The sequence below is a fragment of the Petaurus breviceps genome, unplaced genomic scaffold (assembly GCF_028583685.1).
Source record: "Petaurus breviceps papuanus isolate PSGF00001 unplaced genomic scaffold, PetGlider_PUasm1.0 37, whole genome shotgun sequence".
Lineage (NCBI taxonomy): Eukaryota > Metazoa > Chordata > Mammalia > Diprotodontia > Petauridae > Petaurus > Petaurus breviceps.
This window is the reverse complement of record NW_027186296.1, coordinates 36705244-36731404: the sequence shown is the minus strand read 5'-3', so window position 1 is coordinate 36731404 and position 26161 is coordinate 36705244.

Sequence of the window (26161 nt, the reverse complement as noted above, 5' to 3'; positions counted from 1 at the left end):
CAGATGGAAAAAGAATCTCAAAAGCTTACTGAGGAGAATCATTCCTTCAGAATTAGATTGGAGCAAATGGAAGCCAATGACTTTATGAGAAATTAAGATGCTGTTAAACAAATCCAAACAAATGAAAGAATAGAAGGCAATGTGAAATATCTCATTGGAAAAACCACTGACCTGGAAAATAGATCCAGGAGAGATAATTTAAAAATTATTGGAGTACCTGAAATCCATGATCAAAGAAAGAACCTAGAAATCATCCTCCAAGAAATTCTCAAGGAAAACTGCCCTGATATTTTAGAACCAGAGCGCAAAATAGAGGTTGAAAGAATCTACCAATCACCTCCTGAAAAAGATCCCAAAAAGAAAACTCCTAGGAATATTATAGCCAGGTTCTGGAATTCCCAGATTAAGGAGAGAATATTACAAGCAACCAGGAAGAAACAATTGGAATATTGTGGAAACATAATCAGGATAACCCAGGATCTGGCAGCTTCTACACTGAGGGATCGAAGGGCTTGGAATATGATATTCCAGAGGTCAAAGGAGCTGAGATTAAAACCAAGAATCACCTACCCAGCAAAACTGAGTATCATGTTTCAGGGGAAAATATGGTCATTCAGTGGAATAGAGGACTTTCAAACATTCTTGCTGAAAAAACCAGAGTTGAATAGAAAATTTCACATTCAGATACAAAAAGCAAGAGAAGTATGAGAATTTAAACAGGGAAAAGAAATCATAAGGAACTTATCAAAGTTGAACTATTAACATTCCTACATGGAAAAATGATAATTGTAACTGATGAAACTTTTCTCAGTATGAAAATAGTTGACAGGAATAGAAATATATATATATATATATATATATATATATATATGTCTATATCGCAGGGTATACAGGCATATGAATACATATGTGAATGTGTGTGTGTATATATATATATGTTTACAGGTATACATAGATAGAGGGCACAGGACCAATTTAATAGGGAGGGATGATACTTAAAAGGTAAAATTAAGAGGTGAGAGAGGAATATAATGAGAGGAGATGGGGAGAGACAGAATGGGGTAAACTGTCTCATATAGAAGAGGCAAGGGAAAATGGTTACAATGGAGGGGAAGAATAGGAAGGCAAAAGGGAATGGATCAACCTTATTCTCATTGAATTTGGCTCAGGGAGGGAATGAAATACATGCTAAATAGAGTATCTCACCCTACAGGAGAGTAGGGGGGAAGGGGATGAGAGGGGGGATGATGGAAGGGAAGGCAGGCTCGGGGGGAGGGAAGTTGGAAGCATCCACTTTTGAAAAGAGACAGGATCAAAGTAGAGAATAGAATAAGTGGAAGGTGGGATAGGAGGGAGGGAAATAGTCAGTCTTTTACAATACATCTATTATGTTAATGTTTTGCATTAGCTACACATGTATAACCTATACTGAACTTCTTATCTTCCCAGTAAGGGTGGGTGACAAGGGAGGAAGGGAATGAATCTGGAATTCAAAGTTTTATAATCAAATGTTAATATATATATATATATATATATATATATATACTATCATTAATACTATTTTACACGTAATTGGGAAATAAGATATATAGGCACTGGGGCATAGAGATCCATTATGCCCTACTGGAAAAGTTGAAGGGGGTATGGGAGAAGATATGAGAGAGAGCAGATTGGAGGAGGGGATATCCTGTGGGACTGCTATTTTGAGCCAATGGGTAGGGGAAAAACAGGGAGAAAATTTAAAACTCAAAATCTGGTGGAAATGAATGATGTAAATCAGAAGTTAATAAAGCATCTGAAAAATGAAAAAAAAAAGAATAAAATGAGATGGTATTTGTAAAGTTACTATGTGTCTGACACATAATAGATGCTACTGAAAAGTCTGGCTATCAACACATCATCATCATCATCATTGTTATTTATTATTACTTCAGAGGACAGAATCACAAAGTTTAAGAGTTAGAAAGATCCTCAGAGGTATGATAGAATGAACCCTAGATCTGAGTTCAAATCCCAGCTTTTTATGTTTATTTACTATGTGACCTACTTTGGTTGCTTACCCTCTTTGGGCCTCAGTTTCCTCAACTGTAAAATAAGAGAGGAAAGTAGGTGGGCCTGGAGTAAGGAAAACTCATCTCCCTGAGTTCAAAAATCTGGCCCCAGACACTTACTAGTTGTGTGACCCTGGACTAGTCACTTTACTTTGTCTCAATTTCTTTATCTATAAAATGAGCTGGAGAAGGAAATGGTAAACAACTCTAGTATATTTGCCAAGAAAACCCCAAATGGAGTCCTGAAGAGTCAGACATGACTGAAAAATGACTAAACAAAAAAAATGAGAAGGTTGAACCAACCTTAGCTGTTCCTCTTAATTCTAGATCTATAAGCCTATGGTCCTTCCAGGCCTCAGGTTCTATGAGGCTCCAATTCCATGGGTGCTATATTAGGCCCTGGGAGGAAGGAAGGACACTGAGAGAGCCTCTTGAAGAGTCCCTCAAACTCCAGTGTCTTCCTAAACATAGACCCTGAAACCAAATTGGTCATCACATTTAATCTGAGTTCTGATATCTCTTAAAGAATAAGCATTGTTTTGTTTTTAATCTGTGTTGGTCAATGAATTTCCTTTAAGTTATATCAGTTTCTGAGGCATCTGGTGGCATAGTAAATAGAGTTCTAAATTTGGATTCAGGAAAACTTGAATTCAAATGTGAACTCAGATACTTACTAGTTGTGTGACCCTGGGCAAGTCACTCGAGTTTCCTCTACTATTAAATGGGAAGCATAACATCCCCTCCCCTCCCCTTCCTTCCTTTTTCCCTTACTCCTTCCATTCTTCTCTCCTTTCTTTCTTTCTTTCTCTCTTTCATTTAACCACTAAGAATACATCACTCATTGTTTATGTGGGCCTCTTTGCCATGCTACCATCTCAGTGACTCTTCTACCCATCTACCTATTGGGCTCCCAGCACTGTGCCTAGGTGTAATGAGGGAGCTGAGCTGTGCTAAGCTAGGCTTGCCCTGCTCATAGTGAGACTTATGGTCACCTGATCTTGAGGTTATTAGCCTAAAAAAAGCCTTAATTCACCTCCCCCAAAGAAAAGGAGGAGATACTTCCTTTAGGTATAGTCATTCACTAGACCTGTATGGGACTGCTGGGGTGAGGGTAGAGCCTTCTGGAGTAAACCAGTTATAATGATAAAAGAATTTAGTAAGCAATTTCTGCAAACCAACCATGCTGATAATTTTTTTTTAAAGTAAGATCTGTAATTTCATTGATCAGGAACCTCCTGGTGAGGAAATACCCTCTACTATTACTAGGAGATGTCTGAGGGCACTGACAGTTGGGTCTAATGATCTGTCAGTCAATAAGAATTTATTAAGCACTTACAATTTACCAGGAGCTGTACAAAGTATTGAGGATGCAAAGAAAGGTCAAAACAGTCCCTCCCATCAAACATCTCACCTTTTAATGGGGAAAACAAAGATAGGAGGCAATCTCAAGGAGAAGGCACTCACTAGCCTCTTGTAGAAGGTGGAACGTGAGTCTAGTCTTAAAGGAAATTTAATGACTTGTCCAAGGTAACACAGTCAGTATACCTTAGAGACAAAATTTGAAACCAGATCTGCCTAGCACTAAGGCCAAAATCACCTATCTACTCTGGCTTAGTAGATATCTATCTCCTCACTGTTTAGCTCCAATTTTGCTAATGAGGAAATATGTTCAGAGGGGTCAGAATGTCTCGCCCATGGGCATCTACCACAAGTGTCAGAGTCAGGAGACAAAGGGAAGGTTTCTGACTCTGGCTCTTGCACTCTTCTCCTCCTACCAAGCTTCCTCACTAGGCTAGAAAGCCACTCTACATGCTGCCTGCCTGAATGGATAATTAAACAGATAGCAAAATGAAATTCACTCCCAAGTTACCTCCTGGGAATCGATTGTCGGGAGTTTATGCTTTCATTTTGTCAGAAGGCTCAGGAGAAAAAAACAACCCATCCCAGGCCTTTGCCATTTAACAATATTGCTTTTGTAAACAAGTTGAAAGACCCAATAACTGTAAAACTTATGACACATCCTTAAGAGCCTTTCACTACATCCTCCTTCTTTCTAAGTGGAAGAGCTTTTCCGATTGAAGGTGTTCTAATTAAACACTCCCAATTCCCTGGAGGACAGGAACTCTTTAGGAACCAGGAGAAGATTGGACATCTCTTTGAACAATGGACCAGAGATGGGGTGGGGGTAGGAGTCATTAGACCCCTTCCCTGACTGGGTTGGGGGCAGGGTGGTCCTTCTCTCTAGCTGTAGGGTCTCAGTGGACCTTCGATCAATCCATCGACAGATGTTTATTGGGTACTTACTGAGTTGTGTGCAATACACAAGTAGAGGGGCCACTGTGGGAGATTCCAAGATGAATGGAACCCAATCCCTCTTCTCAAGAGACCTAAAACCTAATTGGAGAAACCCTATATGTCTAAAAGATAACTAATAAAGTATGGGATAAGTGTCCAATGAGTCATGTAGACAAGAAGTCCTGCAGGAGTTTAGAGGAAGGAGAGGTCACTGGGGGCTGAAAATTTCCATGAAGAGGGTGGGAGCTGAACTATAACCTTCTTCACAACTTCTTTATTTCCAATACCAACATTCTTTTCATCTCCTAGGTTCTCAACCTTGGATTTATCCTTTAATCTCCCTAACCTAACATATCTAATCAGTTGACAGTCATTATAGAATCTTTATTGTTGAGTTGTATCAGTTGTGTCTGACTCTTTGTGACCCCATTTGGGGGTTTCTTGGCAAAGATGCCAAAGTGGTTTGCCATTTCCTTCTCCAGTTCATTTTACAGATGAGGAAAATGAGGCCAAGAGGGTTAAGTGACTTGCCCAGGGTCACACAGCTAGCTAGTAAGTGTCTGAGATTGGATTTGAATTTGGGAAGATGAATCTTCCTATTCCAAGCCCATTCCTTGATCCTCTGTGCCACTCAGCTGCCCCCTATTTCCTCAAATTGATTCTCTTTTTTTCCCCACTCATGCATGGGACTACTATGCCAGGTCATAATCTCCTCATTTCTCATCTGGATTATTTTCACACCCTCCTAATTGGTCTCTTTCCTGTCCCCTCCTTCACAGAACTACCAAATGGAAACCCTTAGATTACTGTCTGATCATACTTTCATTCCCAAGAAACTTCAGTAGCTCCCTATTGATTAAGACAAAATGCAAATACCCCCCTTTGATACTTAAAGCCTTTCACAGATCTATCTTTCCAAACACTTGGCATTATTCCCCCTCATGTACTGGACATTGTTCACAAACTGGCCCATTCATTGTTGTATGACCCTCCCCCTGTGGAGACTGCTCTCCCTCTCTCTCTTCTGCCTCTTGGTATTCCTAGCTCCTTTCAAAGCTTAGCTTCCAACTCCTTTTCTGGCCTTTCCCATCCATTAAATGACTCTTGGGGTTCCTTTCAGTTGAATGAAAGTTTCATGAGGGCAGGGACTGTTTTTGTATGTCCAGTGCCAAATGCTGTCCCTGACACATAGTAGGAGGTTAATAAATATTTGTCAAATGGAATCAAAGGATAATATTTGTATATGTAGAGAGCGGGGACTCAGGGTCAAGAGGTCCATTGAAGGAACTGGCCACATTTAACCCTTACAAAAGAAGACCCACGGTGGACATGACAGCCATCATCAAGAACTTGAAAAGCGACAATGTGGAGAAATGATTATACTTGTTTTGTTGGCTCTAGAAGGCAGAACTGGGATCAATGGGTAGAAGTCACAAAGAGATCAATTAAGTCTCTAAGCTAGAAACAAAAACTTCCTAACAATTAGAACTGTTCAAAAGTGGAATGCATTTCTTTGGGAGGAAGTGGGTTCTTCCTCTTTGCCCATTTGTCATGTATGGTATGTTACAGAAAAGGTTTCTTTCATGTATCAGTTGGACTGGAGGGCCATTAATGTACATTTCAACTCTCAAATTCTATGATCTGGATTCAAATTCCACTTCAGACATTTACTATACATGAGCTCTTGGTCAAGTCACTTAGTCTCTTTGAGAATTAATTTCCTCACCTGTAAAATGGGGCTAATAACCCTCACAACTCCTACCCTACAAGGTTATTGTGGGAAAAATGCCTTGTAAGCATCAAAGCACTATGAAATGTCGATTACTGTTGCTTGCTTTTAGGTAAATGACCAGAGATTTTGAGGCAGAACTATGAAAAACAAGACAGATCATGCTGACTGGAGACTTGTTTGCAAGAAGTCCCTGAAGAGCCATAATCTAGAAGTAAGGAAAGTTTAATTAATTTTTTTTCCTCTCTGTAGCCCTATTTCTCCCTTTCCTTTCAGTTCTCTATCTTGTCCCCAGTTCTATTATGGTGCTGAGGATCCTGGCATTTGAGTGCCCAACTTGGTCCTGCCTAAACTATAATCTAGACCGACCTTCCTTCCTTCCTTCTTTCCTTCCTTCCTTCCTTCCTTTCTTCCTTCCTTCCTTCCTTCCTTCCTTCCACTATGTCCCATTCTCTCCAGGAGCTGCTGGATGATAGCTAGCTAAATTGACAACTGACTCTTTTCTAATGTGGGTGTAATGGATTTCCCCTCCCATTTAGCACATTTGCATTCTAACAGCAATGCCCAAAGGAGTAACTCTAACTGTGAGGTGGGGAATGTCAGGACCCTATGGATAACCACACTTTGGTAAAGGGGGCATATTACTTACAATGTCCCTCAAATCATATCCTATAGGTATTGCCAATACATGGGGATTGCCAGTTCCAAATATGGTATACCTTCTGAATAGGACATTACTCTCTGAAATCACAACTAACAATTATCAACAAAGAGATGTGATTCATCATCTACAGAAGTAACTTCATCTTAAAGAGACCATTTGCATATTACAAATAAGTAAATTACAGCAAATACACTAAATTACAAATAAGTAAGTTACACATGAATTTCTGTGATAAGATTAGGGTGCTTATGTCTCAGGGAAAGGACTACGGAACCTCCCAAACATCAATTGGCAATACACAGTCAAAAAAAGATTGGACTTCCTGCCCAGGTAATCCCACTGGTGGGAATGTTTGATGCAGTAGAAAAGAGTGTTGAATTTGGAGTCAAAGGACCTATCTTCAAATCCTGACTATGCCCCTTGGTAGCTGTATGACCCAGAGAAAGTCAGACTAGACCTCTCTAGTCCTCAGTTTCCTCCTCTGTAAAATGGAAGAGTCAATCCTGACTAGATACCTCTAATATCCTGTTCAGTTCATATGATCCTTCCACAAGGCAGATTACAACATCTTCTTATCTTCTGTAATTCATTCCAGTGTGTTTTTGTAAATTCTCCATAGAGAATCCATTTACAATGTTGAAAATTTTCCTTGGGTTCTTTAAATATTTTGTGAGTATGGTTACAAAAGTCCTATGATGAAGCATGCCTCTTTTCTGGCAGAGGACTCAAGATGCAGAATGAAACATGTTTTTTAGATACAGCCAATGCAATAATTTGTTTTGCTTGATGACACCTATTTATTACAAGGGTTTTCTTTTTCTTTTCTAATTCAAGGGGGGGAGGGAACTAGAGAGAGAACATATATGTATTTTTGTAACTGAAAAAAAATATTTTACCCAAATCAGTATAATTAAACAGTTTTACCTGCTTCTGTGGACTTAACCACCATGTCCTGAATACCTACTAAATCTTCTCCTGTGTATTCTTTTTTTTTTGTCTTTTTGGAGGAAGAAAGGCAGGACAATTGGGGTTAAGTGACTTGCCCAAGGTCACACGGCTAGTAAGGGTTAAGTGTCTGAGGCCAGATTTGAACTCAGGTCCTCCTGACTCCAGGGCTGGTGTTCTATTCACTACATCACCTACCTGTTTCATTTCTTGCATATTCTTTCTTCCCAGAATCCCCATTTTGGGGAAGAGCCCAGGCCAACCAGTCCCTCCTGGCTTAGCTACCATGCCCCTGACCTTTTATGTGCTATCTTCCCTGTAAGCTCCTGGAGGGCAGAGCCTATCTTTTGTTTTGCTTATATTTGTATCTTCATGTTTAGTACTAAGTACTAAGTGCTTAATAAGTGTTTATTGACTGAAAAAAAGCATTTATTAAGCACCTACTATATGCCAGGCACTGTGTAAGATGGTGGGTATACAAAGACAAAAATGAAAAACAGTCCCTGCCCACAAGAAGTTCACATTCTAAGAGAGAGACAAGACAAGCATATATATATATATGGAAATATAAAGTGAAGAAAGATAGATAAGTAATTAAATACTAGGTGATTAGAGAGGGAGGGCACTAGCATTTGGGCATGATTAGGAAAGGCTTCATGGAAGAGATGACAGTTGGCCTGAATCTTGAAGGAACAGAGGGACTCCAGTTATTTATGATCTCTTCCTCTGGCTACACAAAGTCCTCCCTCCCCCACCCCCCTTTCTTCTCCCACAAGTCCTTAATGCGGTCTTTTACATCATTGGAATTGTAGCCTAAGGGAAATGTTCCAAAGTGTATTGGTGGGGGGTGGGGGTGGGGGAAGAATACTTTGACAAAGATGTTTATAGCTGCACAATATAGAACAGCAGAAAAACTTCAAGCTTCCCAAATGCCCAACTGTTGGGAAATGGTTGGGCAGATTGTGGTATATTAATGCAATGGGGGGATATTATATTACCATTAAGAATGACAAATATGAAGGCTACGCAGAAATATGGAAAAAGTGAAAAAGTCATACAGAGGAAAAAAGAAGGCAGTGAGCAGATTGGCAGATACATGTTGGCGATAATAATATTCATCACTAATATATGGTTACACTAATAAGAGCTCACTTTTCCTAAGAGTGTTTAGGATTTGCAAAACTCTTTCCTCAAAACAATCCCATGAGGTTAGGTAGTACACTGTGGCCATGTAAAAAAGTATTTTTGTCAACTCTGAAAGACTTAGGAACTCTGTTCAGCACAATGACCAACCAGAATTCCAGAAGTCTCATGAGGAAACATGCCACCCACCTCCATCCAGTTGGAGAGATGGACTCAGAGTACTGATTGAAGCTTTTGTTTTTGTTTTTGGACGTGGCCAATGTGGTGATTTGTTCTGCTTGATTATACATATATGTAACAGAATTTATTTTTCTTGCTTTCTCAATGGGGTTGGAAGTGGGAGGTAGAAAAGAGAGAATTCAAACATGAAAATAAAATTGAATTTTTTTTAAAAAAAGTATATTCGGAATTGCACAGGAGCCTTGACCTATCCCATTTCCAATCTGAACTACTTCTCCTCTCTTTAGACAGCCTGCTAGCCCCCTGCTCCCAGGTCTCACATTAGTGCTACACTTAATGTGAACACTTTAGCCCCACTGTAGCTCAGAACTCCTGAGCTCAAGCAATCCATCAGCTTCAGCCTCCCCAGTAGTAAGGATTATAGGCATCTACCACCCCCCTCCAATTTCAAACAGCTTTCAAAAAACTTTAAAGCTGTTGCTTTGAGGGGTGTTTCTTTTTTTTATTGTAGTCATACTACCTAAACTCAAAACAAGTGAATAGTGAAAGGGTTTTGGGTCAAACCTTGGTACTGCTGTTTGCTACCTGTGTGACCCTGCACAAGTCACTTGGCTTCAGTTTCTTGATAAAACGAAAAGCTTATTAGAAATCTCCCTTGAGAACATCCAACTCCCTCTGCCTAATTCTAAGATCACTTGGCAACTTTCTGATTTACAACTTCTAGGATCTAGAAGCTGAGAGAGACTCCAGAAGCCATCTGGTTCAACCTTGCATTTTTCAGATGAAGAGGGAAATGAAAAGATTTGCACATTAGTAGAACTAGTGGGAAGAGTAAAAGGTGAGATTTGAACTTCAATTCTCTTACTCCAGACCAAGTGCTTCATCTCCTGTAAATCCAGTTAGAGAAAAAGAAAATGACATGGAGAATCCCGGGTAGTTACAGAAAGAAGCACACTGATTGGAGGCAATGAGAACAAACCAAGAGAGACAAACAAATACTTAGGGACAAGGATGGAGAGGTATTGATGGAAAGAGAGGAAGGCAGAGCCAACAGAGAAGGACAGAAATTCTGAGGGTTATGGATTAGATCTGTGCATTGTCTCTGCATAGTAGAGAGTTACCCAGGGCAGAGATAAGTAAAATAATGTAACTGGATTAAAAATCCAGTATGTGTCAGAGGTAGGACTCAAACCAAAGTCTTCCTGACAGAGGAAGATAGAGTGGGACAGAAACAGACAAAAGAGAGATAGAAACAGAAAGGAGAGGGAGACAGAGACAGAGACAGAGATAGAGACAGACAGAGACAGACAGAGACAGAGACAGAGACAGAGAGAGAGAGAGAGAGAGAGAGAGAGAGAGAGAGAGAGAGAAAGAGAGATGGTAGAGAAGAGAGGAAAACCCATTCCAGAAATATTCTGAATTATGAACCAGCCCACCCCAGGCACAAGACCTACCTACGTTTCCCCCAGATCTTCCTCAGAACAGGGTATTGCTGTCTTCAGGTCCAAGGGCTTTTCAGGTGCCCCTCACAGAGTGGCCTCTGTTTCAGCTCCTCCACCTAAAGAAGGAAAACCCATTTTCTTGGGAACAGCTGTGTTTCCTTCCCAAACAAATGTTCCCTTAAAATGTTCACCACGACGACTTGACAGTAATGAACTAACATCTGTCCAATCGGCACACTTTTTTTTTCTTTGGCAGTTCCGAAGCCTGCAAAGTGAATATTCCCTAATGTTCAACACATCCCCAGCACCTGCTATTCACAATCAGGCTTGTACCACTACGCCTAAATTAAGAACAGATGTGGGAACTGAGATAAAAAGAAGAAAGGAAAAAACAAGCCTTTCCCCAAATACTCTATTGGTATAATGGGCATAATAGCAGGGGATGAAGGAAGGCGGAGACACAACGCTCCCCCAGCAATGTGGGTACCAGAAAGTGTGCCTTCCCCATTCCTTCCTACAAATAGTAATACTATTTGATATTTAGATATTGCTTTAATGTCTACAAAGCACTTTACATCATTATCTCACTTTATCACCTGGTAGGCAGGTGAAATTATTATCTCCATTTTATAGAAGAGAAGACTGAGGCTCTGCCATGTTAAGTGACCAGCCAAGAGTCCCACAGTTAACAAATGGGAGTGATGAGGAAAAGGAGAGTTGACCAAGTACAGCCCGCCATGCCCTATGCTACCATGGAATTCACCACCTTATTATTTATTGCTCCTGGAAGGCAAGGTTTTCACTTTTTGGCCTTCAAAACTGTTCCTATAACAGGGCCAGCCTTCCCCAAAGAGTCACCTCCATTCTCCTCTTTCCTATGCCTGAAATAGTACCAGTAGTGATTCAACTCCTTTGAGTGAAGGCTTTGATTCTAGTTCAAGTGCAAGGCAGGGGCAGAGAAAGGGTAATAGGTATTATCATTAGATGCTATCTTCATTTACAACTCTGGGTGAATGAGTTGCAAATAATTTCCTATGAGGTTTTGATTGGGAGAATTTAAATGCTCTACATTTCAAAGGGATAGGGGTACCATAGAGAAAGAAAAGAGGAGGGCACAGAAAACTAAGAGTGAGTGCTCCAAAGACAAAATTATTCTGGGCTCCATATGATAACCAAGAATGAAAGCCCCTCCCCTCATAGAATGTAAGCTCTTTGAAAACCCAGACTGCTTCACTTTTTGTCTTTTAGGTTTTTGTTAGTTTGTTTTCTGGCTAATGTAGAGAGAGCTAGCCTAGAAGCCAAGAACACCTGGGTTCAAGTCTAACCTCTGAGATACCTGTGTGACCCTGGGTAAGTCACTTCTTAGTGCTAGCAACCCTCTAAATCTATAAGTTGCATAGGATGTGTTAGCCTGTATTGATAGGGGGAATGTCCTCACTTGAAAGTCAATAGCCAACAAACATTTTTCTAAAGTGCCAGGCACTGTGCTCAGCACAGGAGATACAAATACAAAAAAGAAAGACCTGATCTCAAGGAGTTTATAATCTAATTGGGAAATATAAGATACCAAAGGAAACTGAAAAAGCAAGGCATGATGGCGAAGACCAAAGAAATCCAAAAGAGTGGAAAGCCAGGTGGGAAATGAAGTGATACCTGCTCGCATGCCCTCCTTAAATGGAGGTTTTGGAGAAAATCAGGGAATAGGCATTACTCCAGGCTCAAAGTTTACTAAATTAGAAACTTTGTCCACATTCAGAGCTGCTGACGGAGGATCTCAAAGCATTTTATATTACCTCCCAGTCCTGGTCTTGGAGAGAAACGATCTCAGATTTAGGACCATAGAATGTCAGAGCTGGAAGGGATCCTAGAGGTCCAGCTCCCTCTTTTCATGGAGCCACAGAGAGCTAATGACTTGCCCAAGGTCACACAGAATAAATGGCAATGCCAGAACTTATACCCTGGTGTTCTAATTCCCAATCCAATGGTCTTTCCAGCCTGTCTTTCAATTTTATAGGATGGAGTTAAATGATGACTGACCCCAATTTTCATCCTCTTATCTACCAAAAGTCTTGGGTTCTACTTGTCAATCTTTGCTCATAACCTAGGCCTCCAATCAGTGCTACCAACGCTTTATTTATCTTATATCCAATTAGTTCATCTCTTGTTTTCAATTCAAAAATCCTGGGTAGGGGCAGCTAAGTCATTAAGTGAATAGAGCACCAGCCCTGGAGTCAGGAGCTCCATCCCCATGTTAACCCCCATGACCTCCAAAGAAAAAGTCCTGGGAATGTCTTGTACATGTGAAAAGACCTAGCATTTCCCATTGGTTGAATTTCATGTGTCAGTGTTTTTTATTGCCTAAACCAGATACCCTAAAAATATCTCACAGATTCACAAAATCTCAGAGCTAGGAAGAAGCTTAGAAAAGAATATCTTGTGGTTATTCAGTCATGTCTAACTCTTTGTGACCTATGAACCATAGCAAGCCAATACTGTCCACGGAGCTTTCTTTTCTTCTTGTCAATGGGGTTTTTTTTTTGATAAGGATACTGGAGCAGTTTGCCATTTCCTTCTCCAGTGGATTAAGGTTATGTGACTTGCCCAGGGTCACACAGCTCGTAAGTGTCTGAGGCTGGATTTGAACTCAAATCTTCCTGACTCCAGGACCAGCACTGTATTCACCGAACCACCAACTGACTTTTTGGAGAGTCCAATTTATTATATAGAGGTGGAAATCAGGGGGCAGAGAGGTTAAGGTCATACCTTGGCCAAGGTCACATAGCTAGTTAGTGGCATCAATGTCCCCTGAATGATCTAATTAGCCATGTGCTTTCCCAAATATATGCCTATGTTTATAGAATCACAGAATGTTAGAGATAGAAGGAAGGAGCCTTAAGACAGCATCTAATCCCTTCCCCTCATTTTATACATCAAGAATACTATGAGTACCACTTACATGGGGACCCCCTACAGAGAGTTCCTATGGTGATTTCTTTCAAATAGAAATACGAAAAGGGTGGAGGAATGATACTGTCTTGATAAAAGAAAAGCTAATGAAATGAGCTGTGCTATATCACCCTTGACCTCAACCTGCCCTTCCAGATTCATCTGTCTTCAATCCTCAAGGAATGTTTTCATCTCTCCGTCTTTCCCTCCTTCCTTCTCTCCCTCCTATTTTCTTCCATACTTTTCTATCATTTCCTCCTTCTTTCTCTTGTTCCTTCATCACCTTCCTCCCTCTTTCTCCATCCCTCCTCTCCATGTCCTTTCACTGTCCCTCTTTCCTTTTGTCTTTCTTCTTGCTTCATTCTTTCCTTTTCTCATTCCCTCTTTCTCTTCTTCTCCCTCCCTCGTTCTCTCCTTCTTCCCTTCCACTCTTCTTCCCTTTCTTCCCCTCTCTCTCCACCTCCCTTACTTCCTCATTCATTCCTCCTGTCTTCTTCTCCTGCCCCATTCTTTCTCTCTCTTCCTTTCATTCCCTCCCTCCCTTCTTCACTGTCTCTAGAACATGCTGGGAAAATCTTTCATCTCCTTTTCCTTTCTCCCTATCTGAATCCTCCCTATCCTTCAATGTTGGTCTCAGGGTCCAACTACTCTGAGAAGTTTTCTGCCCCCCAAGCTCACAGGGCTCCCTCCCTCCTCTGAATACTTGCAATAAACTCTCTGTACCCCTCATTTCACTCTTAACATCTAATGCCTTGTATTCACAGACCACTCCTCATATATGTATCTCACAACTCCCCAAAGCAAATTCGTTGAGCTATGGTTGGTGCCATCTACTTCCCTGCATCACCCACCCACCCATAATGCCTAGCAGAAAGCTGACCAGTAGTTAAGTAATCAGTAAATAAATATCTTCTTAGTGGTTAATTGAGGTTGAGCACCTCTCAACACTGTCACTGGAATCAGAGGACAGAGACTTAGAGAACACTTGAGAGGGTTCTTTAAGACTCGTGAAGTATGTTAAATGTCAAATCTCACCGATCCCCACAATACCGCACAGATGTGAAGCAGGTGCAATTATTATTCCCATTTTACAAATAAAGAAACTGAGACATAGGGAAGTTAAGTGACTTACCCAGCCACTAAGTGTTTGAGAGAGGATTTGAACTCAGATCTTCCTGAATTAAAGTCTAGCACTCTGCCTACTACGATACCCAGTTGCCTCTCCCTCTTCTCTGCTTGTCTAGGTCCTATCATTTGAAATTTCACCTCTTCCATGAAGCCTTCCCCTACTATGCCAGCCCACATGAATATCCCCCTCTTAACTCTGAGAAGCCTTTGCTATGCCTCCTTCCCTGAACATCCATTATGTGGATATATACACCTAGAGAGTTATATAATGCTCTATATACCTAGAGAGTTAATCTTCCTTTGTTGAGCAAAGCTGAGGAATCAGAACCACACAGATCATGTCTGACTGACGTTAGAGTCAGTTTGAGCATCTAGGTGGCTTGCCAGGCACAGAGTCAGGAAGACTTATCTCCCTGAGTTCAAATATGGCCTCAGACACTTACTAGCAATGTGACCCTGGTCAAGTCACTTAACCCTGGTTGCCTCAGTTTCCTCATCTGTAAAAAGAGTTGGAGAAGGAAATGGCAAACCACTTCTAGCATCCAAGAAAACCCTAAACGGGATCATGAAGAATTGGACAGGACTGAAAAAATGACTGAACAACAAGCATGATTAAATACTACAGCCAGGATGGAAAATGATCAGAAAAGGTATGAGTTAAAGAGCTGAAGATGACTGGACAATAACAAGAGTCAATTTCAGTGGCAGATTTTTGTAAGTGGACAGTGGACAAGAAGATGGAAAAAGCAGGTGGGGCTTTGATCATAAAAGCCCATGAATGCCAGACAATGGAGTTTAGACTTTGCTGGTAGACCATGGTAGAGTGGCTGAAGACAGACAACCGTTTGAGAACCTTCAGTCATTCTTCCATGGCCTACTGGTGGTGTGATGAAAGTATTATTTCAGGAAACTCAATCTGGCCAGAGTACACATGATGAGAAGAGAGGACACTCCATGGGAGGCTAGTGGAGTAATAGGCTTGCAGACCAAATCTGCCATTTTTGCAGGGTAGCCCCTGATGGAAGATCACGGCACCTCCATATTAAAATAGAGCTGACCCTAAGGTCATTTTCCTTTTCGCTATTCTGAGCTGAACTCCTCTCTATGACATATTTGACCACATGTCCACCCATCTTCCACCAGGAAGACCCCCAGTGACATGGAGCTGACCGCTCCCCGAGGCAGCCCTCTGCTTTTGGACAACTCTAATTGCCCATAGATTCTTTCTCACACTAAGCTGAAATCTCTTGTTTTTTATCCATTGCTCTCAGCTCTGCAAAACAAGGCTGACACCTCTTCTCAATGCAGCTGTCTTGTCCCTTCTTGGTCTCTGAGTGCCTCAGATGTATCTTCCAAGAGATCTGGCTCCCTCGATCTGACCATAGGCCTTAGAACTGCATTCTCTGATAACCAGTATCGTACCAGCTGTTGGGGAAATCATCCTCCAGCTGCTGAACTCCATCCCTCCCTCAACCTCCCAAATGAAAAAAGTGTGCGTCTGCACTCTTGTTGACCATTTGCATTCATTCCCACAACCAAATCTGAGCTGAATGACATGCTGCTCCTTTCCCCCAAGCAAGAGGGAACAGATGACCAGCAGCTGGAATGGCACTGGACTGAGTGATTCATTCCGGTTTGATCATTGCGGATTAGTTACTACATTACCAAAATGCCCACATGGCAGCCAGATGGAACCTTTCAGTTACAGGGAACGAGAGCTCTCTAAGAAGAAAAGGCAGAGAGGAATCGGGGTGGGGGAGGTGGAGAGACGGGGAGCAGAAAGAACACTAGACTGGGAGTCAGGAGACCTGGGTTAATCTTCTAGTCTGCTGCTAACAAGTTTGGTGACTTTGGGCAGGTTCCTTCTCCTCTCTAGGTCTCAGGTTTCTAGACTCCCAAATGAAAAGAGTAGACTAGATGATTCTCATGGTTCCTTACACCACTAATGTTCTACAGCATTATTGTTGAAGATGTTATTGTATCTTGAAGATGTACATAGTCCTTTAATCAATCACACAACACTTATTAGATTTATATCACTATGAATTGAATAAATGAAAAAAAGCAATTATTATCCACTTGTGTGCCATTTACCAAGGTCTGGGTACACAAAGACAAAAATGTTCACCTGGCACCCAACTCTCACCTGTGGCTCTAAGAAGATATAACTTGAGCAGTGGCCACACCCCAGTAAGACCATCTCTGCATACAGGCTAACCCTAGTTGAAAGGAACCAACAGGCTTCAAGTCCATCAATGAGTTGTGGGGATGTCTACCCCAAGTATATAAAACTTCTCCAGTGGAATGGGCAGATAACAATCTGTCCCAGCAGCCAAAAAGGTGACTGAAGCAGACATTGTGGAGCTCTTAGAGCTTGGTCAGACATTGAAGAAGCCAAGATCATCCACTGCATCCCGGGTCATAGCCAGTTGTCTTGAGTTTTTCTTGCCACTGGACTTTGATGACTCTAGAAGAGAGAGTGAGGCTGATGGCTTAGCACATCTCTGCCTCACTTAAATTCAGTTCATGAGTTGAGATATCATCCCATGATGTCATTGGTCTTCTTTGAAAAAATGAATGAACGACAACCATGCCCTTGAAATCCCATCTTTCTTTATCAGGATCCTCTCCAGTCCCCTCCCTGTGACCAGGGACCTCTCTAAATATAGGTTGTTTCTTGAAGATGTACATAGTCCTTTAATCAATCACACAACACTTATTAGATTTATATCACTATGAATTGAATAAATGAAAAAAAGCAATTATTATTAGAGTGTGAGCTCCTCAAAGGAAGGGCCACTATATGGCTTGGAACCCACTCCTTCCTTGTTCCTGCCACCTGGAATCCCTGGTTTCCTTTAAGACTCAGTTCAAGCACTATATTCTATGTGCAGAGTTTTTAACTTTGGGTCCACAGAACCCAGAGGGGCTTGTGGATGGACTTCAAGGGATGGAAAAAAATTACATCTTTATTTTCACTAACTTTTAACTAAAGGATACTGGCTCTGGAGTCAAAAGCCCTGGATTCAGATCATGTCTCTATTTTCCCATTTGTAAAATGAAGGCATCAGACTATATGGCTTCTGAGGGCTCTTCTAGCTCTGATATCATTCTTTAGTTGTTGTTCAGTCATTTTTCAGTCATGTCTGACTTTTCATGACCCCATTTGGGTTTTTCTGGGCAAAGATGCTAGAATGGTTTGCCATTTCTTTCTCCAGATAATTTTACAGATGAGAAAAGTGAAGCAAATAGGGTTAAGTGACTTTCCCAAGGTCACATAGCTAGTAAGTGTCTGAGGTAGGATTTCAACTCAGGTCTTCCCGACCCCCAGCCTTCACTCAAGGAAATTGAGGGAGTTGGGCACTAGCCGTTGAGAGGAACAGAAAAGACTTCACTCAGAAGGTGATGTTTGAGCTGAGCCTTGAAGACAATTAAGGGATTCCAAGATGTAGAAAGGAGGAAGGAGAGCAGTATAGGCCAGGGGAACAGACAGTATCAGGAGATGGAGAGCCCAGTTTGGCCTGACCCTAGAGTACAGGAAGAGGAAAAGTGTGTAATAAGGCTGAAAAGGCAAACTGGGGCCAGGTTGTAAAGAGCTTTAAGTCCCTAACAGAGGGGTTTATATTTGATCCTAGAGGTGATAGGGAGCCACCAGGGTGTTAATATTAAAAGTTTAATATCTTAACCCTTCCCAGGAGGTTTTTAGATTTCAAAAGAAGATAGAGGAAAGAGGTCAGTGCTTTAAGCCAAAGGAGTTGTAGCAGGCTGGTTGCGGAGATGAGAGAGAGCCAGAGAGAGAGAGAGAGAGAAACAGAGACAGAGAGAGACAGAGTCAGAGAGAGACAGAGACAGGGAGACAGAGACAGAGAGACAGAGAAAGACAGAGACAGAGAGAGAAAGTAGAACTGCTTCTTGTAACCCCTGAGATCACACAAAGGAACATGAAAATCCAATAACCTGGTTTAGTTTGATAAGCACTTTTCTCATAACAAACCTATGGGACTATGGTAGTGGCAAAAGGGGTGGGTTTGGAGCCAGAGGACCTGAGTTCAAGTCTTTATTCCATTACATGGTGTTGGGCAAAACACTTATTCTCTCTTGGCCTCAGAGCCTGTAAAATGAAGGGACTAGGCTCAATGGCTGCTAAGGCCCCAGTTACTTCTGAAGATAAATAGGTTGCATTTTGTTGCTTTTCATTTGTTTCAGTTGTGTCCTACTATTTGTGACCCTGTTTGAGGTTTTCTGGGCAAAGATACTGGATTGATTTGTCATTTCCTTCACCAGCTCATTTTACAGATGAGGAAACTGAGGCTAACAGGGTTAAATGACTTGCCCAGGGTCCCACAGCTAATAAGTGCATGAGGCTAGATTTGAACTCAGGAAGATACATCTTCCTGACTCCAGGCCTGTGCTCTGTGCACTGTGCCACCCAGCACCCCAACAATAACAAAATAAATAGGTTGTAGGAGCATTATTATCCCCATTTTGCAAATAAGGAAGCAAGCTCAGAGAGGTTGAGGCGTGCCTAAAGTTACCCAGCTAACACAGTCATAATCAGGAGTCTGATGACTCGAATGAAGTCCAATGCTGCTTCACAGCCTCATAGATGACCCTATAGTATTGTAGGGATTAAAGTTGGAAGGAACCTGAGAGATCACGGAGTCCAAATCCTTCATTTTATAAATGAGGAAACTGAGGCCCAGAGAGGATTTAGGCAATTGCCTATGAATCAGACGAGGGCCCAAAGATCACAGGAGCATAAATAAGAATGACAAGTGAAACAAAGACCAAGGAAATGATCTAAGGTTCTTTGTGTCTCTAAAATATCATGGTTCCTGGAAACCTTTCCAAATACCAAGTCATAGGGACATGAATCTAGAGCTGGAGGAAATCTCTGTGGACATCTAGTCCAGCCCCCTTATTTTACAGATGAGGACCAAGAATAAATAGTAAATGACTTGTCCAAGGTGACACAGCCAGTATCAGAGGAACCCAGGACCACTGACTCCCCTCCTTGCTTTTGCCTCTCAAAGTCTCTCAGCTGAAGCCTTTCCCCACCCCCAGCTCCTCTCATTCTCTAGGCATCTCTACCTCCTCAACATGGCCTTCTCACCCTAGATCTGTCTCCACCCTGAGACCCCCTCTCCTGATGGAGTCCATGAGGGGCTCAGACCCTGCTCCCCACACTCCTGGCTCCACCCATTATCCTCCCAGCTGTCCCACCTCCTCATTAGCAGCACCTTCTTCCCATCCCCTTACAACTGTCATTTGTGTTATCTTCCATCATTGGGACAGAAGATCCTTGAAGATTGTCTTATCTGTTCACATTTCTCTGTTTCCCCAGTACCTGTCACATATGAAGGGATTAATAAATTCTTTATTTACCTATCCACCCCATATTGGTACATTTCATTTGTATATTTTATGTACATACATATAAATGTACGTGTTCTTTCCCCAGTTATTATGCAAGCTTCTTGAGGGCAGGGACCATTTCATTTTTGTCTTTGAAACTCCAATGCTTAGAACAGTGATTCGTACACAGTAGGCACTTAATATTGGTTGGTTGGGTTGTCTTTCAGAGAGAGAATAGAAAGGATTTAAACCCTCCTTGAGGAAACATATTTGGGACTTTCCCAGAGGGCAATGGGACATCCATCTAAGGAGTAAGCTAAGGAAGAGCTGCCCTATTGAACCCTTTCCCAGAAAAGGGAAATGCTAGCGGAAGCCTGAGCCCTGGACCTCCTGCTGTATAGCTTGGCCTCCTGGCTTTGGCTGGCTCTCTAGGAGTCGCTTGACCTGTTGGGGAATCAGTGAAGGAGGAGGGGCCAGATGACCTCAGGGTCCTTTCATTTCCATGCTCTACCTCAGAGGGCCTCCCTGACTTGTGCCTGCTATCAGAACAGTCAACTTGGTCCTCCTCAGAGAATTGCTTTTTTAATTGGCTCATTGCATATGCAACACTGGGGAGTGTCGTTGGGGCGATTTTGGATTGGAGTGAGGAACTCTGCTTTTCCATTTGATTAGAATGGTCCCCCAGTGCCTAAGTAACCACTTCTGGTGAGAAGACTCAGTGCCTCTTCCAAATGAGGGCTCTTAGAGAAAGAAAGAGAAAAAGAAAAGGGGGGGCGGGGAAGGAGGAGAGAACTAGATACTCTAAGAAATTCCTTTGTTTGTGTGGGAAGCCCTAGTCTCTGAAAAACATGGAAATGCCCTTGTAATTCCTTCTGGATAAAAAATGCTAAAGCCCCTATAAATGGCTAACTCCTTCCTCTTCCCTTCTTCCTCCCTCTCCTCCTCTTCTTCCTTTTCCAAGAAAAGCCTGCTATTCATGGCTATAGGTTTTTGGGAAAAGAGGGCTCAGCAATTTCTGGAACTCTTCGCTATAAACAGGAATTCATTCACATGAGCCCAAAACAATAGGTACACGGTGACACCAAGGAAATTCTAAATGGGGGTGGAATGGTACTCGGAGAGGGGGAGGTCTATTTCTCAGGGAGTCTGGCCCATGACCCCAAGAAGGATAGGGGGAAAAGACTGAGAGACGAACACCACAGAAAGCGTACCCTGGGAATAGTGGTCCAAGTGATCGTACCCTCTGATCATTCAAAGGAAGGTATAAGGATAATGCTTGGCAGGAAGAAGAGTCACCCCACCCACAACATTAGTTCTCTGGTCTGGAGTCGCATTCATCCTGAGCTAGTTGTAACTCCTGGGTCCCCACCATCCCATCTCCCCATGTTAACAATGCCTACAAGGCCACTGGGAGGCCTAAACTGGATGGGGAGTGAGATAGAGGGTGGAATGTGGGCAAGGAAGAGGGAAAGGACAGAAGGAGAAGGAGAATCAGAGAGAAGAAAAAGAGAGATGAGAAGAAGAGAAACTAGTAGAGGAAAAAAGGAAAGTGATGAAAAGGGAAGGAGAAAAGATGTGAGATATCGAGAGTTAAGGAAAAGAAAAAAGGAGAGAAGGGATAACAGAAAGAATATTATAGCATTTTAGGGGTTACATATATAAAGGGCCTGCAAACCTTTTTTGTTGTTGTTGCTGTTTTGTTGTGTTGTACTCTTTGTGACCCTATCTGGAGTTTTCTTGGCAAAGATACTGGAATGGTTTGCCATTTCTTTCTCCAGTATATTTTACAGATGAGGAAACTGAGGTAAACATGGTTTAGGGACTTGCCCAGGGTCACACAGCTAGTAAGTATTTGAGGCCAGATTTGAACTCATGAAGATGAGTCTTCCTGATTCCAGATTTGACGCTCTATTTACTGTGCCACCTACCTGCCCCTACTTCAAATCTTAAAGAGCTATATAAATGCTAGCTATTGTTTTTATTGTCATAGATTTAGCCCTGGAAGGGCCCTTAGAGGTTATCTAGTCCAATGACTAGAGAGACTGACAGATCCCGGGAGTTTAAGTGATTTGCTCAAAGATAGTTTTCTGTGGTATGGAGAAATAGGGACAGGGTCCTCTGTGGTTGCCACAAGCCAAAAGTTCTCTAACTTGTATCAAAACAAGTCAGGAAGACCACCTTCTGTCTGCTTCTATCTGCTGCCAGGGAGAATATAGTGGGGAAATGGGAAATTATGTCTTCCATGCCTAAGGCCTTCCCTCTGCCTCTGAGTGCTCTCAGCCTTTAAATTGCAGCTCAAACACCATATCTTGCATGAAGCCTTTCCTGACCTTCCCCTACTCCCAATTACTTCCAAATTTGACCTTATGTTTTTCTACATTGTATATTTGTGTTTATTCACTTTATAGTGTAAACTCCCCATGAATAGGAATTTTTTTATTCTGTACTTGAATTCCAAATGCCTAGGACATAGTAGGCCATTAATAAATGCTTGTTGATGGATAGAGCTGGCCCAGGAGCTTAACAATTCTCCAGAGCCCTAGGTGTGACTACTGGACACAGTGAATGGTGGGAAAGAATATCCTGTTAGTTCTGACCTGGTTCAGAAGGTGCCAGAGAAAACAGTAGCTGAATTATCTTCAGTTTAACTGAGATAGCCTTCTTCCAACAAGCATGGGGTTAAGAAATCCTTTAAACCAGCTGCTTGAAAATGATCAGGGCCAGTTTTCCTCCCCAAAACTGTGATGATATTCATTAATTTTCAGGGTCTACCATATGTAGTAGACTAGCTAGAATATGAAATACTTCTTTTCTGGAGAAAATCAACTTTATTTGCATTTCTTATTTGTTATATGTTATGGTACACATAACTAGGGGAAAAAAAGGAAAATATGGAGTAGTTCCATAGAGTGAGAGAGATAACCAGCAGACAGCCTAGGGGCTATGATCATCTCCACTCAATATCAAGAGAACTAGAGAAAGGCTTTCAGCACAAGTGGGTGGACTCTTTCTGGCAGATTTACGGGAGGATATGGATAAGAGCCACACAAAATGGGCAGGGGTGTGTGCATTGCTAAATTCATTGACAGCAGAAATACCTTGTAATAATTGGCATTTTAAAAGTGCTTTAAAATTAGCAAAGCATGGGGGGCGGCTAGGTGGCACAGTGAGTAAAGCACCGGCCCTGGAGTCAGGAGGACCCGAGTTGGGCTCCGGCCTCAGACACTTAATACCCACACATAGACACACACACACACACACACAAACTAGCCGTGTTATCTTGGGCAAGTTACTTAACCCCAATTGCCCTTCAAGAAAAAGAAAAGGCAAAAACAAACAAACAAAAAAATTAGCAAAGCATTTTAGATATGTCATTTCATTTCAACTTCAACACAACCCTGGGAGGTAGGTGCTATTATTGCCCCAGATGAGGAAACTGAGGCTGAGAGGTTAAATGATTTGCCTACAGTCTCATAGCTAGGAAGTTATCTGGAATAAGATTTGAACTTAGGTCTTTGGGGCTCTAAGGCTGGTCCTTTATCAGGAGTTCTGAGCTTCATTAGGTCTAAAAGCCTATAGGAGTTTATATTAAGTCTAGCACCAGTGGGGTGAGTCCTCAAGAGTGGAGAACCACCAGGTTGCTCAAAGAGGGGCAAACTGGCAGAGGACAGAAACCGAGGAGTTCAAAGTTTCTGTGTAAATCAGTAATGGGATTGGGGGTGTGAGTGGCTGGGGTACTTCCAGTCTGGGTGACACAGGAGACCTAGTCTTGAGGAGAGAAGGGGATGGGGGAAGGAGGGAGAGAGAGGGGAGGGGAGAGAGAGAGAGGAAGAGGGAGAGAGAGAGAGAGGAGGGGAAGGAAGAGGAAGGGAGGAGAGAGACCAGGAGAAAGACTGGGAGAGGAGAGGAGAGAAGGGAAGAGAAGAGAAAAAGGGAGGGACAGAGGGAAAAATAGTGAGGTGTTTTGGTTTGACAGGTCATAAGGATGGTGAGTGGAGCATAGGACAGACAACTGACAAGACCTTTCCAAAAGCAATTCTACTATTGATTTGATTATTGTTTCCAGAACAGGAGATAGAAAGCTGGGGGGAGAGGAGATGAGCCTCCTGCATGCTCTCAGGGTATATGGCCAGAATGAACCATTGGATGGCATCTGAAGGATGGTCTGGGACCTGGGTCTGGCTAGGTAGGGTCGGCTGTGTATATTTGCACTGACTGACTCATGAATCGAGATTGCAGCGCCCCAGGGACAAATCACTCTACTTGTGTCTGATGGATAGTTTCTCTATGGTAGGAATAATGATACCTGTGCTACCTACTTCGAATACAATAAATTTCAGAGCATTAAGAAGCCGTGATTTCTGCCGTAGAGGCACTCTTTTCCCCAATGCAGAGCTGCCCACCCCCCAAACCTTAGTAGACCATCTTCATGAGCTGTCTTAACCTAAAAAGAGTAATGAATGACTTAGCATCCCTCCTTCTGCTCACGAGCCTCTCCAAAATCTCTTGGAATGATGGTGGGACATAAACCCCAAAGCCACATCATGGCCAAAAGATGAACATCTGGCTTCTCAAAGCCTCTGCCAACAAGGTACAAGCCCTGGCAGGTCCCACCCAGCTGGAAAAGGTTCAAGCACATGCCCTGAGTGGATAAATAAGGTGACGGATGTGAAAATGGGTTTGAAAAAGATAAAATGCTAGACAAGTCTGAGAGACTGCTGTTATGTTAACCCTGACTTAACTTCTTTAGGGTCTTGAATGGGTAAAGATATTCCTTTCTCAAGCACCATTAGAAAAAGGAAGATTTTCTCTTGATTTAGACAGCCCATCTACTCCCTTTCCCTAAGAGCTGCAATTATCTAAATGGTATAGGATTGTTGATTTGCAGCTGGAAAGAATCTTAAAGACCAACTTCTTCATTTTACAGATAGGGAAATTGATGCCCAGGGAGGTTGTGACTTGCCCAAGCATTAATAAGTCTAGGTAATAAAGTAATAAGCATTAAAGTTACCATCTGAACACAAGTCCTCTCCCTCACTGGCCTGCCACATAGGCTCTGAAATTCCAATGAATCTCCCTGCTTTGGGCAAGGATTTATTTCCCAGAGTCCCCTGGCTCACTGAATTACTTCCTTTAAATGCAAAACAGTAAATTTCACAGATTGTTGGAGCTGAGACTTTAGAGATCTAGTCCAACATTGATTTTACAGAGGAGGAAAGTGAGGCCCAAAGTGGACAAAAGACTTGCCCAGGGTCACACAGTAAGTTGATGACAGATCTGTAACTAGAGCAAAGTTGGGGTATGTGCACAGAGGACACCTGAACAGGGCAACTCTTGGGAAGAGGCCCCAAGGAAAGTGACACCAGCCCTGCAGACTCAAGACTGCAAGGGGAAGAAGCAGGAAGTTTTGACCAGGAAGCACTAGGCAGGGGGGCTCTGGCCAGGACTAGAACCCAGGTGTTGTGACGAACTCTAGTCCTACCACACTATAGGAACATCCAGGTAATCTGTGTCAGGCCCAATCCTTCATGTAGGAAGCACCAAACTAGGCCTGGTCCCACACCCAAAGGGAGTAAGTTGTCACTTACATGTCTTTATGTGAAAGTTTCTGAAGTGTCCAAAAGCTAAAAGTGTCTCCATATCCCTGGCCTATTACCAGAAATTTCATGATTGGAGTCATTACTCCAGGTTAGGGCCTTGAAGGTCCTATGGAAAATTTATCTATGTTACCAAAGACCTTCACCCATTATTTGCCATTAATAATGTACCTACGAGCCATTTCTCAGATTGGGATATGGGAAGGATATGTTTTTAATAGAAGATTAAGAGAACAGGTGTGGGTAGCTGGGTAGTGCAGTGGAGAGAGTTCGAGGCCTAGAGTCAGGAAAACTCTTCCTGAGTTTAAATCTCACCTCAGACACTTACTAGCTGTGTGACTGTGGGCAAGTCACTTAACCCTCTTTGCCCCAACTTCCTCATCTGTAAAATGAGCTGGAGAAGGAAAGGGCAAACAGCTCCAGGATCTTTGCCAAGAAAACCCCAAATGGGGTCCCAAAGAGTTGGATATGACTGAAACAACTGAACTATCACAGAAAGGGGAACAGGTTTAGGGCATGGGTGTCTGAAAACTTGGGTGAGCACAGGTGAAGATTAGGAAATCCAAGGGAAGGTCACCAGGGACAGTATGAGGGCACCATGTAACCTTGTCAAGGGGAGGAAAGAGGAAGGACTGAGAGGAAGCAGGAAGGAAGAGCCAAGTATAAACTCTAATGCTTTTGCAATA